Source organism: Sturnira hondurensis, unplaced genomic scaffold, assembly GCF_014824575.4.
Source record: "Sturnira hondurensis isolate 20B ecotype Veracruz unplaced genomic scaffold, ASM1482457v3 Scaffold0010812, whole genome shotgun sequence".
NCBI lineage: Eukaryota > Metazoa > Chordata > Mammalia > Chiroptera > Phyllostomidae > Sturnira > Sturnira hondurensis.
This window is the reverse complement of record NW_028083443.1, coordinates 4,603,273-4,616,433: the sequence shown is the minus strand read 5'-3', so window position 1 is coordinate 4,616,433 and position 13,161 is coordinate 4,603,273. Positions and strand designations below refer to the sequence as shown.

The window sequence follows — 13,161 nt, the reverse complement described above, 5'->3', positions numbered from 1 at the left end:
GGAAATGAGCCACCTTTATTTTAAGTTCCCCAGTCAACTTGTTGCCACAGCAACCCAAGTTCTTGCTATCAGGGAAGGGACAGATGCCTTTGCTTCAATCGGGATGCAAAGCCTAGAAAAGGAAAAAGGGAAAAGGCAATGAAAATTCATCATTTCATTACTTTCAGTGTAAATTGTTCGAAGCTGGCTTTGGGCCATAGTTTTTAACCACAGTATCCTTCAACATGAATTCACACCCGTCAATATTGCAATACTTCATTTCCATTAATTAAGTAATTATAACCAACACTGTCTCGTGATGCAGTTGAATTCATTCATTGCCCAAAACAGTCATTTTTCAATTTAAAGTAGTTCGTATCATTGTGCAATGTATTGACCAAGATGATACTTAACTGTACATAATAGGAGTAGTTGTATCCAGAGAAGAAAAAGATGGGAGCTATGAAAGGCAACTAGAGAGAGAACCAGAAAGCCATCTGCATTTCTAATGAAACACGGGTGTTTGCTCCATGTGCTTATTCCTTCTCACCCCTGAAGCTTTGCTAAGGGGAAGGTAAGCCATTTTATGGATGTTTAAACTAACAAGGACAGAAATAAGAGACAAGAATAGATAATATATCACAAAAAGTTTTGAAGGTGGAAAAGAAATATAACAGTAAAAAAAACTAACAGAATAGAGGAAGGTTCAATCAAGCTGTCTGGCCAGAAGGGTACTGAAGAAGAGTGAGCAAATTTAGATAGAAATACTGACAAACTTAGGCTCAGTGTCTGCAGAAGGTGTTGTTTTAAAACAAAACAATGTCAAGAAATTAGTTTTTAAAAATCCCCTTGAAGAAAAATCGGAGCTTTCAGACCCTTCCTCTTCTTGAGACTACGATGCCAACCAAGTTGAGAGAGAGGGTCATACCCAGCCCTCAAAGTAGAAAAGTGAATAAAAAGTTTACAGGTTATACATCACTCTACAATTTCATTTAACTTAGTGTTTGCATGTTTAAACTACTAGGTTTCATGTTTTGGAACAGATTTGGGTGTAGACAAAACTTGAGCAGATAATGCAGAGAGTTTCAATACATTCCCTCTCCCCTAAACACTATTTTCCCCTTTACTAACATTTTGCTTTATGTGGTACATTTGTTAAAATGGCTAAACCAACGGTGATACCTTCCTATTAGCTAAAAGCCATAGTTTACGCTGTCGTATTCTTTGTGTTGTACTGTACTGAGTTTGCCAAATGTGTACTGTCATGTGTCTGCAAATAAAATACCATGCAGAATAGTTTCCTGGCTCTAAAAATTCCTGTATTCATCTACCTCCCTTGCCATTCTGCATGAGCTGCTGCCAACCCCAGACCTACCTACCCCCTCTATACTGTGGCTTCACCAGAAAATGTCATACTGTTGCAACAGTGCAGTGTGGAGCTTTTCACACTGGCTTTGTTCACCTAACAACCTGCCTTGTCAAAGTCAAGCTGCCTGGGTCAAGTGAAAATACACATGTTGGTACTGAAAGGAAGATAATCTTACAATTTGGGGTCCTGATGTAAGCCAGTAGTAACCCGCACAAATGAACACATCCTGGGAGCAGATGCCCACAACAGATCAACACCATGAGCTTTACTAATTACTCTATCAATTCTGTCATTGAATTTACCACTTACACATGCTCAGCTTCTCCATTTAATCAGTTAAATTGTTCCCACAGTGAAAAATAATAATTATGTTGATTCGACATCAGGCTAAATGCTGTAGATTGTCCAGTTATTCAAATGTATTTTCTCATTTGGTTTCCACAAGCTGCACTGGCCAAGGGACAGACCCAGATGCAAGTGTCTTCGTAAATGCAAAGTAGATGAATGAATGGCTCAAGGGCACCGAAGGGGTGGGTTTCATTGTGAACCCCGTATTCTCAACAGCTGAGCTACACCGTGCAAATGTTCGGCTCGGCATGGCAGAGTATGCTTCTTGGAAATAGTTTTTTGGATGGCTGGTTTCTTCACATAAAAAGCACAGCTCCTTTCCAGACTATCTGAATACTTGTTGACTTTTTCATTATTGATTATGCATAATAACCTGAGAAGTTTATCACAATTCACCGTAATTTGTATAGCCTCGAAGTTCACAATGTGGTAGATCATCTGCTTTTTACACATTGGAATAATCTGTATCTTTATGGAAATAATTTAATAACTTGCCATCTGGCTATATTTTATCACATATGGTACACTTAACTAGTTAAGCAATATTAGTCACCTGTTTTCCATTAGGCTTGTATTACTTATTATACAAAATATGTTACATAGATCATACTTTATTTTGACTATTGAAAAACTATGCTTACTATGTTTACTATTGTAATTTAGTAATTCCATGAGAGTTCCAGAGCCCCCTCGGGAATTCCTCGTATTGACATGACATCCCAAACTGCCAGAATCTACATTTGGATACCTATTTATAATTTTGCTTAAAAAATATGTTGAAACTCAAACAACTATCCCTTTCGCTATTCATCAGAGGAGTCTCAGGAGACTGAGCATTTTTATTTTAAGGCTGGAATGATTTACCATTTGAAATGTAAGCAGGCCCTGGTCAGGTAGCTCAGTTGGATAGAACATCACCCCAATACACCGACGTTGAGGGTTCCATCCCTGGTCAAAGTACATATAAGTTTCAACCAATGAATGCTTAAATAAGTGGAACAACAAAAAATGGTTCTCTGTCTCTCAAATCAAAAAAATTTATCTACATAGACTTTTAGTGAAACAACCAAATGCCTCTTTTAACATCTACAACATGTGAGGAGCCATATTATTACCTACATAAATAAATAGTTGAAAGACATATCATCAGACTCCTTTGAGTCACAATGCCATCTTTCAGCAGAATCCAATGAAAGCCATTTTGTTTTAAAGCATTGTTCCAAGAAAATTATTCAAGAAATTCCTCTTAAGACACTGGTCAGATAATTGTTATGATCTAGACTCTGACTCTGAATCTGGTTTCGATCATTCTTAATGAAAATGAGTGTGGATGATTACTAACCTGCACAGACTTCGGATTGGCTGGAAGACCACTATCGGGTAACTTGCAAACCTTCTGATTTTCCATGAATCCATCTCAAATCATTTCCTCATAGTTATCTTCTGAAAATCCATCATGTGGGAAAGTCCATCTTTTCCTTATTTCTCCCACTTTGTAGAATACAATAAAAACCCCTAGCCTTATTATATAAAGCAAACATAAGACTACTCTGAGAAACAAAGAGAAGAAGGAAGAACATGCCGGACATTGGGACCCAAGGAATGACATGATAACATGTCCCCTGGGTTTTCTCTTTACCTTACACACCCCAGACCTGGAACTGAGGAAGCTGGTGACCCAGCAATGCAAATGAACACAAGCCAAAAAAAGGAGGCAGCCTAGTGAGACATACACTTTGACAATAACTGCTTTGGTGAAGATAAACACCATAGAAAAAATGGCAGCCTAATGCCCACATGCACTAGCAAAGGTAGAATGGAAAGCCTAAATATGCACTGCACCTGGGAGTAATAAGGTGTCCCTCCCTACACCTGGGGAGTGGCATCAGACAAGCCTAATGGTGACTCAGGATTTTAGGCGGCTGCTACAAATAACGGGCCCACCCGCTCCATGGCATCAGGAGAGGGGTGTGGGAGCACTAAGGAGGCGTTCCTAGGCCTTCCCGCCAGGAGGGTATGAGGGGACGCCTCATCAGGAGCTGGACATCCCACTCTGTCCAGCAGTGAAGATGAACCCTTTCCTCACATCAATAGGCTGAGTAGGAAGCCTAGATTTCTATTCTAACCAGGCAATGAAGAGACTGCCCTGATTCCCTCTCTCCCTCCATCTCTGCCAGAATAATGTCAAGAAGAAGTCAGCTAAAACAGAGGTTAGTTAAGATCTGGAATTTCATGATATAGACCAGAAATTTGCAAGTTTCGATCACAAACTGCTCGTTACACCAAGAAGAAGATCTCACGCCTGAAGAAAAACAACAATCAATAAAGAAAAATACTGAAAACCTAGAGTTGTTAGAATTATCTGACAAGACTCAAAAGCTACCATACTAAAATCACTTCAAAAAGCAATTATGAAGATGTTTAAACCAACTAAAAATATAAGTACTCATGAACACCAATTCAAATGAACCTATGAGCCCCAGATGTTCATAGCAGTGCAATTTACAATAACCAAGTGCTGGAAACAGCTTAAGTGCCCATCAGTAAATGAGCAGATCAAAAAACTGTGGTACATTTCCACAGAAGAAGGGAAAAAGGAGCTCTTACCCCCCGCATTAGCATGCATGGAACTGGAGAGCATTACACTAAGTAAAATAAGCCAGGTGGTGAAAGCCTGGTTATATCATATGCATCATATCATATGATCTCACTTATAAGTGGAACCTAATCAACAAGACAAACAAGGGAGCAAAACGGAACCAGAGACATGGGAATAAAGAACAAACTGACAGTAACCAGAGGGGAGGGGAGAGGGGAATAATGGGACAAAGAAGGGGGAAGGTCATCAAGGAACATGTATAAAGGACCCATGGACAAAGACAACAGAGGGGGTGGGGAGGATTGAATGTGGAAGGTGGGGGTGGGGAGGGTGCGGAAGAGTAATGGGGGTGAATGGGGCTAATTGTGATTGAACAACAATAAAAATATTTTAAAAATAAAAATGTAAGTACTCAACAAAGAAATAGGAAATCTCAGAAAATGAATTTAAAAATTTTTTTAAGCAAATAGTGCCCTGGCCATATGGTTTGGTTGGTTAGAGGATGGTCCTGATACACCAAGGCTGTGGGTTCGATCCCCAGTCAGGGTGCATACAAGAAGCAACCAATGAATGCATAAACAAATGGAACAACAAATCAACATTTCTCTCTTTCTCTCCTTCTCTCTAAAAGTCTATTTAAAAGCTTACAAAATAACAACTGGAAATTTTAGAGCAGAAAACTATAATAAGGGCTGAACTAAAAATACTCCATGGGTGGGCTCAGGACCAAATGAAGAGGGAAGATGAAAAAACCAGTGAGCTTGAAGGTCAAAAGTACAAATTAGCAAATCTGAACAATGAAAACTAGATAAAAAGAAAAAATGGGCAGAAGTGCAAGGACTGATGGGACCATAACAAAAGATCTAACGTTTGTGTCGCCAGAGTCCCAGAAGGAGAGGATAACGAGGGAGGAGCTAAAAAATATACTCCAAGAAATGTGTCAGAAAGATTCTCATATTTGGCAGAAGAAGTAAACCTACATATTCATTAAAAAGCTGAATGAAGCACAAATACAGTAACCCCAAAGAAGCCCCCACCAAGACATACTGTATTCAAACTTTTAAAAAGAAAAACCTCGAAAACAGTCAAAGAAACACCCCACATCTATAGAGAAATCATCACCATAAGGTCTACTTTGTACATCAAACTTTACTCATCTGACTCAGGGGTACTCTCCACATCCAGACCCAAGGAGAGCCCCCTAAACAAAAGGAAAAGTTTGTCACCTAGATAATGGAAAGGCCCAGAAACTTTAAATAGTTTGTGCATCACCTGTAAAGTTGATTGTATACACTTACGTTTAAATTGACAATAACACTTTTAAATGTTGGTTTTATCACTCTCAGTTAATCCTTTATTAGACCCATGAAGTTTAATGCTAAGTAGCCCTTACTGATACTGTTACAGATGGCTTCCCACATAACTCTTTTGATCTATGGCAAATTACAAATTCTCAGACCCAGAGCGGCCAAACAAGTTACATCTTAAACAGTGTGTTCCCAAATGTCAGGATGCAACACCTGTTCTGTAGATTCAAAATTAGAATTAAAAAACACACAAACTATTAGCAAAGTTTAATCTGGGCTTGAGGTCATAGAATTTCTTTCTTTCTAATTTTTCCCATTATCTTTAAAGTGAGCATTTCAATCTTGTAAAGAAAAAACTATTAAAATATTTTCAAATCTGATAAATATGTTCCCCATCTCAGACTCAGAGTCTGGTGCACAAAATACGTGATGTGTAAGTAAGCATTTGGCAGTGCAGGATATGATTTTGGGAAATCTGCCTACATTATGATAATCTACTTAGGATGACTCTTCTTCTTCACGGAGACTCAACTCTTTATTCTTTAATTTGTTCTTTCAAATCATCTTCCATCTGTTATTTGTGTGTCCTTCTAATACCATTTTCCTGATGATACTGTGAGTTTTGTCTATGTTTCCTGTAACACAGTCCTAATATTTATTACCTCTCACAAACATATATGTGGATGCATGGGGGTGTCTGTGTGTATCTGTGTTTGTGACTGTGTACATGTATATGTATGACCATATGTGTGCTTGTGTGGTTACATCTATGTGTATGCCTATGTATGTGTGTGTATGGTTAGGTGTGCATACATATCGTGCATGTGTTTGTGTGTGTGTAATAGTTGCTCTTTGTCTTTCCATCTGCCGACCTTTAAACTTTTATTATTTATCTACCTACCTAGTTACATTCCTCTTATCCACCTATAGTCCAAAACAAAAATTACTTCATACCATTTAGAATATTCTTTCCCTTAAAACATTCAAATGATAACCTAACCAAAAGTATATGTTCAATAGCTAAAATGTATTAGTGGCAATGCCAATTCCTGGGATTATAAAGTTAAAAAAGGAAAGTTTCATAAAGAGAAGGATGACAACCAAGCTGGGGGAGAGGGAAGGAGGGATTGAGCAAAAGGAAAAGGGACTCTCGTGGACACGGATGACAGTGTGGAGATTGTGGGGGAGGCTGGAATAGAGGGGCTAAACGGCAATAAAATACATACATACATACATGCATACATACATAAATGGAAATGGAAATGGAAAAAAGTACAGTTTCTGCACTTAAAAAACTTTCCTTCCCTTAAGAATTTCTAGAAAATCCAGATTATGGAAAGGTAACTAAAATGTAACTCATTTTCATCATTGATCTAAAGTTATAGAATCCTACCTAAAATTTTTCAACATTGCATTGAATGAAAGCTCAATTTCCTCGGTTTTGTATGCTGAATCCTGGCTCAGGTGTTCTTTCCAATGTTCCTGCCCCACGTCCTGACATCCGACTGGTCCTCGACCTGAGTAATTCACCACTCCATAGATACTCACTCTGCCCCGAAACGTCAAACATGCACTTTCCTTTTGAGCTACCTCTTCTCTCTCTCCCAGTTTCGACACATTGAACGAGAACCACTTCTCCAAAGGAGCGCAGATTCTGTAGTAACTTATAACACCTCCACGGCAGCCTTTCTTCCGACTGTATCTCTCTCGTAGCAATTTCCATCATCTACACAAACCAGTCAAAAATATACAGGTAGTGTGTCAGCAATGTGCCCACTACTGTGTTCGGCACTAGGGATTCAGCCACTAACAAAAGAGACCAAAAAAAAAAAAAAAAACAACCCCACAAGGAGTTTAGGGCCAGCAACCTAGGTGGACTTTTATCAAATTGTTTAAAATAAGTACACAGTGAAGGGTGGGTTCTGTGAAAGCATATATAGAACACTGTGGAAGTGCGCAATAAGCAGGTGGGTGTCGTTCCAGAGGCCGGACATTGCTGGATGGCAGAAAGACCTCCGGGGTGGCTTGCACACATACAAGACATTCAAATACTTACTAACAAGCTAACTAGTTTTGAAACTACATTTGTTCACTTCATAGTAATAACTGAAAAGCCTAGTTGTACATGGAGGCTGCTTTTCATTCCTTTTGTTTAAACCATATTATTGCAAGCAGATGATAAGGTTCTAAGAGAATGTTGCCACATCTTTATTTCAGTCACATGGATGTTCTTCGTAGACCATACAAATCGCTTAGAAATCAAACTGTGGTGTTTGATAACCACAGTTGCTGTTTCGTGACTTCAGAAGTAAAATAACAGATCCTCAGACCCTCTAAATAACAGATTCTCAGGGAATAAAAAAACCTGACAAGCACCCATAAAGCACTGAAATTGTTCTGGGATTAGAGTAAGTCACACTAATTAAACAAATATCACAACCTTACCAGTGCCTGAGTGCTCATTAGACCAGAAATCTCTCTGGATTCAATCTCAACAGAAAGATCAGCCACGGGAAAGCACTGCTACTTGGAGACCTCATTAGACACTACCATTTCTAAAAAATGTACTTCAAGTTTCAGTTAATTATATTGCGTTTCATATTTGCCTTAATATTAATTCAGAAAAAAATGTGGTTCAAGCATTCATTTTTTAAAAATATTTTATACTACCACTGCCTGAATGTCATGAAAGTGTTTTTTTAGGCTCAAACAATAGTGACAATATACTAGCAGATGGGTAGAAAACATTAATCACCAGACTAGTAATAATTCGATTTCCTGAACCCAATGATTTAAAATATGGATGTATTCACTGATAAATTAGGTGTGAAGTGAAGAACGCAAAGTCTTAGAGAATAATTACTTTCAAGGCCTGAGTTACTATGTGGCTTCAGGCAAATAAGTGCTTTTGCCCACTTCCCCAAGCTCTTCTATTATTTCCATGTGTTCTACTACACAATTAAAACGCTGAATCTGCCCCCTACCCAGCAGATTCTATGACTTTGCCTCAAAGTCTTTTTTCCTCAGCATTTTAAAATCATTGAAGAGAAAAGGATTTTAATGGGAAATGAAATCAAAAAGGAACTTTTGGTTGTATGTTACCTAAGTGAGGTTCTTGAAGTATTTGAGGCAAGAGATTTTTCTTTTTTAATTTTTTTATGATTTATGAATTTATGATTTTGAAAAAATGATAAAAAGAAGATATTTAATAAACAAAATTACAAAATGTATGGGAAAATATCTTACTATCTACAAATTACTGTGATTACCTCACCAGGGATAGCGTTTCAGATATACATCTACACTACTATGTACAGATAGAAGAATATATAAAATAGCAGGCTGCATGAATGAATAGCAGCTGGATGGATGGGTACATAGCTGGATGGGTCGATATAATTTTTAAAAACCTATCATATATTGTATTTGCCGTTATAATGAAGAATGAAATTAAACTTTATTCAAATATATTTAAATGAACAGGAACTTAGTGGCAATTTTATTTCATTGGACATCTTCCATCATAGAAATATTAGTGCTTTATCCTCATTAAGAGACACTGAGCACAAGAATTTGACTGTTATGTTTGCAGTGCTTCTGCTAACACAGTCATCCAGGCGTTGGCCACATGCTTCTTTACGGTCTCCATGGTTTCAGTATTGAACCTCACATCAGACCAAAGGCAGTGAGGCAATACGTTTATGGCACATAGTCTATTTGCCCAATAGCTAGCCTGAAAAAAGTGCTGAGTGGTCTATTGAACATTCTATCATGGTGCACTCTTGGTGGTACCAGTTTGAGGGTGTGGTCCTTCAAGATGGCATGTATGCTTTGAAATAGCATATAACATACAGTATTATTCTGCGTATTGATCAAAACTCATTGCTCTCAGGATTTCTGTAGGCTTAAATCAAAAGACCCTTTCATAAGCCATTTCTTCCCCTCATTGAACTTTGTCTTCATTTGGTGGTGAAGATACCAAGGAAAATACTTGTGAGAGGAGATTTAATGGCCACAACACCGAGCCTGGGTCTGAGACTACCACCTGGTCATTTCAAGCTTACCATGAACTGAGTCAACAAGAAAAGAAGGAGGTCACTGTGTTGGCTGAGGCTTCCAGTCCTGATTATTCTGGAAAGTGCTGTGGCCAAAAACAGAACACAAAGAAGCATGTCAGAAAACCTCAGATATCCTATTTTGTGTTTACTTTATTCAGTTTACCTTAAATAATTTCAAATCTACATAAAATGCTACAATAAACAATTTATATCTATCAATTATTAATATTTTGTCACACTTAATTATCTCTCCACAGATGATAAGTAGATGATAGTCACATGATAAATTAGAAACAGGTAGATAGATATATTTTCTGCCAAAATACCTGGAAGTTGCAGACCTCTTTGCTTCCTAACACTAAATACTTCAGCATGTATCACCTAAGAAGTAGAACATTGTCCTACATAGACATAATCCCTAATATAGCCTCCACATTCAAATTTTTCAATTGGCCCCAAAATAAAACAATAGAAGAGTAAATAGCCTTAAGCTGTGCACCTACTGTATTCTACATCTGAAGAAAAGCAGGCGAGGCTGGGAGCAGACTCCTACAAGGTCACAGAAATTTATCTTTAGATCCCCAGTCCAGGGCGAGATCTTAAAATGAAAAGCATGGTCTCTTCTGTCATGCAGTGACATTATACATTTTGCAGATACCAAGTCACGGAACTGAGAGCAAATTAAGTTTCCGATCCTGCTGGTGATTCTGTCTTATTTCCTCTCCTGTCCCTAGGCTCACCATTTTTTAAAACCCGTAGAAGCAGAAAGCAACCAGAAAAAAAAATGTTCAGGTTCCTTTCCCAGGCGGGAGGTGGGAGCAGCGCCAATCAAACACCTATATTCACGCGGTGAACTTGGCTCGCCGTCTCCACAGAACACTTACTTCATATGACCCTGCCGAGGTAACTTCCTGACTACCACAGGATTCTGGCCGCGCAGCACACCCGTGAATTCATCTTGTGCGTGTGCATTTCTGTTGAATTTACGGCCACGGAGATTTTTATGTTGTGCTTGATCCTACCTGAGACTTTTCAGTTTTCCTTTCCATACTTCATGTGTTATCATTATGGGTCTGCCCCAGAAAATACAACATTGAAGCATAAACTATTTGTAATATTACTACTCACTGGAAGCAATTACCAGGACCACTGCATATGGTTGTGTGGTTTCTTTAAAGCACAAGAGGGCCTAGCCTGAGAGTGAGCAGGGGCAGAGTCGAGCCTGATGTCTGACACCACGTTGTCTGTCAGGCACAGGGCTGCAGGCACCTACAGGTCAAGACATTTTTCTGGTTCACACAGAGAAATTGTTTACCGAGATATAGGTCATCAATGTGTACCCAGGGAGACAGGACACCTTTTTTCTAATCCACACAAAGGCAGCCTATGGGCTGACAATATCTTTGGACCTTTTATTCATTTAAAAAACTATTCCTGAGGACTCTGGAAAGGTAGTGGTAGAGTTTTTCAAACCCTACATAAGATAGATAGAGAAACTAAATGGCAAAACCCAAAGCCCAAATGATAAACGGATCAATTTAATGACAAGTTAAAATGATTCTAAACATGTACACATTTAACATTACGATGCTGATTGCGCAATTACAGTTGGAGACTTCAACACTCCTCTCTCAGGAATCGATTAAATAAGCAGACAAGAAATTGAACTAATTGACATTAGGTCCCCCGACCCAACAGCAAAATACACAACCTTTTCAAGTGCATGCAAAGTAATCACCAAGGTAGACTTTATGTTCTGCAAAAAAGAAGAAAAGAAAAATGCAACTAATTTCTAAAAACTGAAATCATACAAAGCATGTTCTCTGATCACAATGAAATGAATGTTAAAATCAACAACAAAAAAGTCTTAAGAAGTGCAAACTGACAGTTACATAATAGTCATGGTATGTAAATTTCAGCATAGGGAATGGAGTTAATAACATTGTAATAACCATGTGTGGTGTCTAATGGGTACTACACTTAAGGGGGTCACTTCAAAAGTTATTGAGTTAATTATGGTAAACAAGAGGGCTTCAGGCAGGCCCAGCTAGTTAGATATCCCCTGTGTCCCATTGTTTCTGAGTTTTCTAGAAGAATTGGCCTGCCTTGTATGTTCCTCTTTTCCTCAATTACCTATAAATCGCCCATTTTCATTCTGAAACCTAATACCCAGTCCTCCCCTTTTCTCCTTTGTCCAAAGTGTTTTATATATCTAATGATGAAGACTGATGCTTAAATATGCACAAGAATTATTTATGCTAGAAGAGTAAGAAAAAACATGACTAATAGGGAGAGTAAAGAAAGTTTAAGTCAGAGGTATAAATTCATTGTGATGTTAAAAGTAAGTGTTATAAGAGAACTATTGTTTTAGTAGGGTACTATTTTCTTTATAATGGATGAAGGCAATATTCATTTTTTATCTCACAGCAAAGTAACATATAAAAATCATATCATAAAAGGGATATTAGACAAAGCTACATAATTCTTATTCTTGTATTATTTATTCATTTGTGCAGGCCCTTTTTCCCCTCCTCTAAACATTTACTAAACAGAGCTGTTGTGCTTATAATTGATTTTGCTGTCTCAGCCACATTAGACTGAGATGCTTTTTGGCTTTCATCTGAATGAACAATTTTCTCATTAGACACAGTGGGTTTGGAGTTGGGTCAATAAAAGCTTTACTGTGTCCCTTCTCTTTCCTCTTAGAGCTCACAAAAGAGACCTAAATTCCATTCATCTTTTCACTGGCCACAGTGGAATCTTTAGCAATGCAATTATGGCTTGAATGAAGAAACATAGCGAGAAATGGGCAGAGAAACAAACAGGAATTCTCTCTGTTTCTTACTTGCACCCCTGAAGATCAGTTACTTCTGGGTGTGCATGTAAATTTGCCCACTTTAACCATTTGTCTTTGCTATCCTTTGAGAGTACACTTACTCCCAAATACACATACAAAGTGCCATAATATACAAAGGTTTAGTGTATTCTTCCTGAACCTCCTATGGCTAACTCTAATGGTAGTTGCAAGGAATCTAAGTTGATTGGATCTGGTATTTAAATTTAACATATTTAGAATGGGTTGAACCAAGGAGTTTTCTTCCCAACTTTGGATGATATCACACAAATGTACCAAGTATTAAATAGTCTGAATTTTTAATATTCATAATCATTTATACAAATTATTTGGAGATGCCTACCCGTATTTTATGGTCTGTGACATAAGAACCATAACATACGACATTGTTTTTATCTGACACATGGAAGCTGAAAATAACCAGTCCTAAACTCTCAGCAGTGAATGAGAAACATGCTGTGGAATGAATATAACTACGGAAAAGTTGATAGTTCCTAAAAAGAACGTGTAGCTGTTGTGTCACTAAGCCAAACAGTAACTCCACAGCTTGAGGCCCAGCTGATTCTCCAGCCTCCTCCACTTTGCTCCACAGAACTGCCAGGGTCACGCTGGCTCCCTTCTGAGATAGACAACGCTTTTGGGCTCAT

General features: G+C 38.1%; 1 pseudogene; it reads right to left on the bottom strand.

Moving 5' to 3' along the window:
* LOC118996111 (elongation factor 1-beta-like) overlaps window positions 1-13,161 on the bottom strand; it is a 105,871-nt pseudogene that overhangs the window by 46,757 nt on the left and 45,953 nt on the right.